This window comes from Brassica napus, unplaced genomic scaffold (genome assembly GCF_020379485.1).
Source record: "Brassica napus cultivar Da-Ae unplaced genomic scaffold, Da-Ae ScsIHWf_591;HRSCAF=883, whole genome shotgun sequence".
NCBI lineage: Eukaryota > Viridiplantae > Streptophyta > Magnoliopsida > Brassicales > Brassicaceae > Brassica > Brassica napus.
The window spans coordinates 39-7,500 of record NW_026016650.1 but is presented as its reverse complement, the minus strand read 5'-3'; the positions used below and the strand labels follow the sequence as shown (position 1 = coordinate 7,500).

Sequence of the window (7,462 nt, the reverse complement as noted above, 5' to 3'; positions counted from 1 at the left end):
TACCATGGCGTTACTCTACCACTGAGTTAAAAGGGCCGTCTTGATTTAATTCCTGACTGAGTCGATAGGTAAATCAAATATATATATATATTAAATATATATACAATAGACGCATAGTGGTTAGTAGCTCATTTCGCAACTAGAAGCGAGAATCGATAACTTAACTTATCAATCCATCGTCTAATTAGGGAAGAAAGATGGATTCTGTCTGACTTTCTTGGGTTAGTGTTAGATAGGGACACTACTATTTCTTAACAATGAGATGAGGCAATCTATTAAGTAAAGTAAAAAAAACGAAACTTAACCCTCTTTTTTATTTTTTTTCTGTCAGACCAATCACTTCTTTAAAAGATTTTATACTAGACTTTTTTTCGATTTTTTTTTTTTTTCATATTTCCACTTCAAATATAAAAAGAAAATATATCGATTTTTTTTATAGAATTGTGATTAGAATATGAATATAAATGTAAAATAAAAAAATGATATAGAATGCTATAGAAAAAAATAAAAAATCTTATAAGCTAGTCATACCATTTGATTATATTGACAATTTTAAAAAACTGATCATACTATGATCATAGTATGATGGCGGTTGAGCAAGTATGCCCCCATCGTCTAGTGGTTCAGGACATCTCTCTTTCAAGGAGGCAGCGGGGATTCGACTTCCCCTGGGGGTAGGGTACTACGAAAGGAAGTTGATCATGGATTATCCATAAAGTTCGAATAGATTCTTCCTGGGTCGATGCCCGAGCGGTTAATGGGGACGGACTGTAAATTCGTTGGCAATATGTCTACGCTGGTTCAAATCCAGCTCGGCCCAATAATTCGCTGTCTACATAACCTTTTTTGTTTTGCATAATTGACAGAGAAGGGTAAGAAAAAAGTCAAATATCTGGGTATATTTCGACTTTACTTTTTTCTTTATTTCTTGTGGCTCGTTACTTTTTGTTTCCATAAAAAATTACAATAAAAAATAGATTATCAATCGATTTTAGAATAATGCAAGGATTACTAGTAATCGGCCTTGATATCACTTTAGTGATATCCATATAGATATCAATATATTACTTGTGATTTTCTTTGTTACAAAACACTAATTTGAATCTAAAATTGAAATGATTATGATGAAATCATAAGAAGGAATATGTAAGCTACCCGCTTTATTTCCATGGGATTGTAGTTCAATTGGTCAGAGCACCGCCCTGTCAAGGCGGAAGCTGCGGGTTCGAGCCCCGTCAGTCCCGGCGGATTCAATTAAAAAAAAAGACATAAACTCCCCTTTTTGTTTCTGGGCAAGGGGATCAAAATGGTTTCGGTTATCTTTTTGTTTTATTTTTCTTTTTTCATCAAGCAAAAGAAAGGGGTATTTCTTTTGCACCAATTTAAAGACATATGTAAATTAGTATAATTATAATTATTGAGAGCATTCACCACTTCAAGAACGAGATACTGTATGGGGTTTCCTCTTTTTGTCAATTAATCTCCCATTAACTCGTGTAGGAAAATAAAATAGGATAGCGTATAATACGTTTGCCAAGAGTACCTATATATACTTTTGTTTCTATGAAGTCAAGGAAGTGAAAATAGTTCGAATCCAACCAAGTAAAGAGGATGTTTCAAAAAAAAAGATCAAATTAGTCTTCCCTAATGAATATGCTCTTTTTAAAGATTAGAGTCGATGTCGAAGAAAAACTCGTAAGAAAATTTAATATAGTTAATTTTTTGGAATATTTTCGTTTTTTTTTTTCGGGACTCGTCTTTATCACATTTCCTTTGTTTTACAAAAAGATCATAGACCCTTACAAAAACAAAATTTTGAAAATTTCAAATTGAAATTTCGTACTTGTTTTCTCTATTTGATTTCTATTGTTTATTTAAGGTTCTTTAGAAACTCTTTTTATAAACAATCGAAGTATAAAAGGTTTTTTATGATATTTCATCAGATGATTGTACAAGGAAAGTACTAGGTTGTAGAAAAGAAAGCGGTGAAAAAGAATCATAAATAAATAGTTTTTTATTGGATCAGGAATCTCATTATGTATTCGGTGTGGATAAAAGATCTTCCTATGTTATACTATTAAATTCTTGACGATGAATCGATTTTATAGCTCCGATATTGTTATTCATGATATTTCTTTCATTCGATATCATCGAAATCTAATTCATCTGAGTGAGTTTACAAGCGAAAGATTTCTCATCTCTATGGGATTAAATCCCGAGATATTCCAAAGAAAAAAAAATAAATAATAAACGATTTAATTATGGAAGTCAATATTCTTGCATTTATTGCTACTGCACTCTTCATTCTCGTTCCTACTGCTTTTTTGCTTATAATTTACGTAAAAACGGTTAGTCAAAATAATTAATTTGAATACAATTTGACTATCAATGACAAAAAAGGATGTCAATTTCTCGTCTTAAATGAAAGGAATGCATTAGATTCAGTAGTATCCTAAGGGGCCCGCTAGTATGGTAGAAAGAGATCTCTTTCTACCATACTAGCCATTATGGTTATTGTAATGTATAAAGATACAAGTGAAATATCTTAATATAAAGGAATCCACCCATATCTCTCTTTTTCTTTATAAATGTAAATATAAATTAATATAGAATATGAAATCTATGTACATACTTTCTCAATTTCATTTGTTTGTTTGATCCATTTAATACGGATAATCCGAATTCGATGGAAACCTCTTGAGATTTCGAAAGGGGGTTATCCCATGAATGGTTAACGGTATAAACTCTGATATCAAAAAATAAAATGAGTCAATAAAACAAAACATAAATCCAATTTCTAAAAAAAGATCTTAAAAAAAATTGCCGGCCGGTCTAGAAAACTAAAACAATTGATACAGGTTGATAGAGTTTGATTATTATCGCAATTAGGAGTACTTCTAGAGTCCACTTCTTCCCCACACTACGAGAGAGAGGGAAAATGTAAAAACTACCATTAAACCAGCCCATGCGAGACTTACTATATCCATGTGAATTCTGTCCCCTATGAATATGAAGAAACTTTTCCATTATTGTTCACTAATAATAGTGAAATCACTGGTGCAGAGTCAAAAAAAGGGAGAGATATTTGGTCACCATTGATGAACTACTCCAAAAAATCCACTTATCTTATACTGAGTTATTCTTAATTATAGAATTTCTAGTAGAATCGACAAGATGTAAACACAAGTAAACAGATACTTTTCGAAGTATCCAAAAAATCTGACTCATATGTAGAAAGAATAATCTTTTTTCTTTCTTTTATCGTTTTTTATTTTTATTTGAAGTAAAACGAAAGGCAATTCTTCATCTAATCTAATATTGATTGAATGTCTGAGCATTCCGACACTTTCATGAGTCTATATCCAAAGTATCTTAGATCCTTTCCAAAACTATTAATTTAATTCCCTCTCTGCCTATCCAATCTAATGGATTTCCCTCCACTCGTTTTAGTTTTCCTCTAATCTGATAGGTAAAACTTTAGGTTAGAGAATAGAACCTCGAGAGCCAGGGGCTTAGAATCACGAAAAGAAAGTATCAAGAGTCTTTTCCTACGTTTGTTATAGTTTTATAACAGGAGATTTCAAGTCTCCTGTTGAGGCGGCACCCGGATTTGAACTGGGGAAAAAGGATTTGCAGTCCCCCGCCTTACCACTCGGCCATGCCGCCAAAATGATTTGTACTAGATTCAAATTTTCTCTTGTTTTTTTTTCAACTCCGAAAAAAATATAGATTTTCAGTCACAAAATATAGAATCTAGTACAAATCAGAACCATTAACTATTGACTGTAAATTCATGACCTTTTTTGAATTCAAATTTACATTTTTTATTTCTAATAATATAAGATAAGAAAATCATTAGAAATAGATTTATAACTAATCTATTTTGAGTTTTTTCAATTAAAAAGAAATCTTCTTCCATTTGAATTATAACACTAATAATGAGTATATGTAAACCCCAGAATCAGAACATACGTTACCTTGTATAGCTCTATAATGGGGTATTTTATCTCTCTAGGGATGCTTTTGAGGAGTAATTCTCAATAAATTTTTGTATTGAAATTTTTCATTGAATACATTGAAAAAAATTTTTAATTTTTGGTAGAGCACAGCATGTGCTGTTCCAAATAGAACTGTACCACAATAAAAGAAGAAAAAGAGACATATATATATACCTGTGCATTCTTTTTTATTTTAATAATAATTAAAATTAATAAATAAAAAAACATACGTTTTCTTACCTACTTCAATTCAATGATATTCTAAATATTCTATTCAAAATAGGTAAAAATCCATCTTTTTTCTGCAACTATTTTTTTGAACAATGAAATACAAATACATGAAAAAGTAAAGTGTTTAAAAAAAAGTTTTCTATTTCTTATATGTTTATCTGCTCGAACAGATCCTATCATGAATACCGTTTTTTATGGTATGCGATCGAATTGGAATATGTAATATCATAGGTGAAAATGAAATTACTTTTTTTCTAGTCGTTACAAAACTCCATAAGTTCCAGCGGTATTTCTAAATTCTGTTCCATTCGGATCTCTTTCTTATAAAAAAAATTCCAATTGAATCTAGTCTCCGTTCATACGGATTTCATACATTCCATATATCTTGGAGTTGGATAAAATTTCATGTGATTCAGTAAACAGAATAGAAATTCCATTATTGCTAGATCGAATTCTATCTATATGATTCGGTGAAGAATGAGATATGGGATTTTTAAAATAAACGGATAAATGATAAATTCAAAAAAGATGCTCGGGGATGGAAAAGAGGGAACATCTACAATACCCGGATTTAATCAGATACAATTTGAAGGGTTTTATCGGTTTATTGATCAGGGTTTAATAGAAGAACTTTCGCAATTTCCAAAAATTGAAGATATAGATCACGAAATTGAATTTCAATTATTTGTGGAAACATATCAATTGGTAGAACCTCTGATAAAAGAACGAGATGCTGTCTATGAATTACTTACATATTCTTCTGAATTATATGTATCCGCGGGATTAATTTGGAAAACCAATAGGAATATGCAAGAACAAAGAATTTTTATTGGAAACATTCCTTTAATGAATTCCCTTGGAACTTCTATAGTAAACGGAATATACCGAGTTGTGATCAATCAAATATTACAAAGTCCTGGTATCTATTACCAGTCAGAATTGGATCATAACGGGATTTCGGTCTATACCGGCACCATAATATCAGATTGGGGGGGCAGGCTAGAATTAGAGATTGATAAAAAAGCAAGAATATGGGCTCGTGTGAGTAGGAAACAGAAAATATCTATTCTAGTTCTATCATCAGCTATGGGTTCGAATCTAAGAGAAATTCTAGAGAATGTTTGCTACCCTGAAATTTTCTTATCTTTCTTAACCGATAAGGAGAAAAAAAAATTGGGTCAAAAGAAAATGCTATTTTGGAGTTTTATCAACAATTTTCTTGTGTAGGTGGGGATCCAATATTTTCTGAATCCTTATGTAAGGAATTACAAAAAAAATTCTTTCACCAAAGGTGTGAATTGGGGAGGATTGGTCGCCGAAATATTAACTGGAGACTTAATCTTAATATACCTCAGAACAATATATTTTTGTTACCACGAGATATATTAGCAGCTGCCGATCATTTGATTGGGATGAAATTTGGAATGGGTACACTTGATGATATGAATCATTTGAAAAATAAACGTATTCGCTCTGTAGCGGATCTTTTACAAGACCAGCTCGGGTTGGCTCTGGCTCGTTTAGAAAATGTAGTTAAGGGAACTATAGGCGGAGCAATTAGGCATAAATTGATACCTACTCCTCAGAATTTGGTAACTTCAACTCCGTTAACAACTACTTATGAATCCTTTTTCGGATTACATCCATTATCTCAAGTTTTGGATCGCACTAATCCATTGACACAAATCGTTCATGGGAGAAAGTTGAGTTATTTGGGCCCTGGCGGATTAACAGGGCGAACTGCTAATTTTCGAATACGAGATATCCATCCTAGTCACTACGGGCGTATTTGCCCCATTGACACGTCTGAAGGAATCAATGTGGGACTTATTGGATCTTTATCAATTCATGCCAGGATTGGTGATTGGGGGTCGTTAGAAAGTCCGTTTTATGAACTCGTTGAGAAATCAAAAAAGGCGCGGATACGGATGCTTTTTTTATCACCAAGTCAAGATGAATATTATATGATAGCGGCAGGAAATTCTTTGGCTCTTAATCGGGGCATTCAAGAAGAACAGGCTGTACCAGCTCGATACCGCCAAGAATTTTTGACTATCGCATGGGAAGAGGTTCATCTTCGAAGCATTTTTCCTTTCCAATATTTTTCCATTGGAGCTTCCCTAATTCCTTTTATCGAACATAATGATGCGAATCGAGCTTTAATGAGTTCTAATATGCAACGTCAAGCAGTTCCACTTTCTCGGTCCGAAAAGTGCATTGTTGGAACTGGATTGGAACGCCAAGTGGCTTTAGATTCGGGGGTTCCCGCTATAGCCGAACACGAGGGAAAAATCCTTTATACTGACACTGAGAAGATAATTTTATCGGGAAATGAGAATACTTTAAGTATTCCATTAATTATGTATCAACGCTCAAACAAAAATACTTGTATGCATCAAAAACCTCAGGTTCGCCGGGGTAAATGTATTAAAAAGGGACAGATTTTAGCAGATGGTGCTGCTACAGTTGGTGGGGGAACTCGCCTTGGGGAAAAATATATTAGTGGCTTATATGCCATGGGAAGGATACAATTTTGAAGATGCGGTACTCATTAGTGAGTGTCTAGTATATGGTGATATTTATACTTCTTTCCACATACGGAAATATGAAATTCAGACGCATGTGACAACCCAAGGTCCTGAAAGGATCACTAAGGAAATACCGCATCTAGAGGGCCGTTTACTCCGAAATTTAGACAAAAATGGAATTGTGATGCTAGGATCGTGGGTTGAAAACGGGTGATATTTTAGTAGGTAAATTAACGCCTCAGATGGCGAAAGAATCCTCGTATGCTCCGGAAAAGATAGATTATTACGGGCCATACTTGGCATTCAGGTATCGACTTCAAAGAAACTTGTTTAAAATTGCCCATAGGTGGTAGAGGTCGAGTTATTGATGTGGATGGGTTTGAAGGGGGGGGTTAAGTTATACCCGGAAATCATTATTTCGGTGTATCTATTTCCCAGGAAAACGGATTTCAAAGTAGGTGATTAAGTAGCCGGAAGACATGGAAATTAAAGGTATCATTTCCAAAAATTTTGCTCTAAGACAGGATATGCCTTATTTGCAAAGACGGGAGACCCGGGGAGGGATATGGTCTTCAACCCATTAGGAGTACCCTCACGCATGAATGTAGGACAGTATTTGAATGCTTCGCTTGGGGGTGTTTAGCGGGGGGAGTTTGCTAGATAAGACATTATCGAATAGCCCCTTTTGATGAGAGATATGAAAAA

The 7,462-nt window shown here is 33.5% G+C and overlaps 3 non-coding genes across 3 annotated transcripts in view; 1 reads left to right on the top strand and 2 right to left on the bottom strand.

The window, feature by feature from the left end:
* The window catches only part of TRNAT-GGU, a 72-nt gene extending 36 nt beyond the window's left edge, over nucleotides 1-36 (bottom strand). The window contains exon 1 of the tRNA in view: nucleotides 1-36. This exon is cut by the window's left edge and continues 36 nt beyond it. This is a non-coding gene — a tRNA (tRNA-Thr).
* A 1,134-nt stretch (nucleotides 37-1,170) lies between these two features.
* Nucleotides 1,171-1,244, top strand: TRNAD-GUC. The gene has a single exon. It is a non-coding gene; the product is annotated as a tRNA-Asp (tRNA).
* Nucleotides 1,245-3,595: 2,351 nt separating this feature from the next.
* TRNAC-GCA lies at nucleotides 3,596-3,666 on the bottom strand. The gene has a single exon. It is a non-coding gene; the product is annotated as a tRNA-Cys (tRNA).
* Between the last annotated feature and the right edge of the window lie 3,796 nt (nucleotides 3,667-7,462).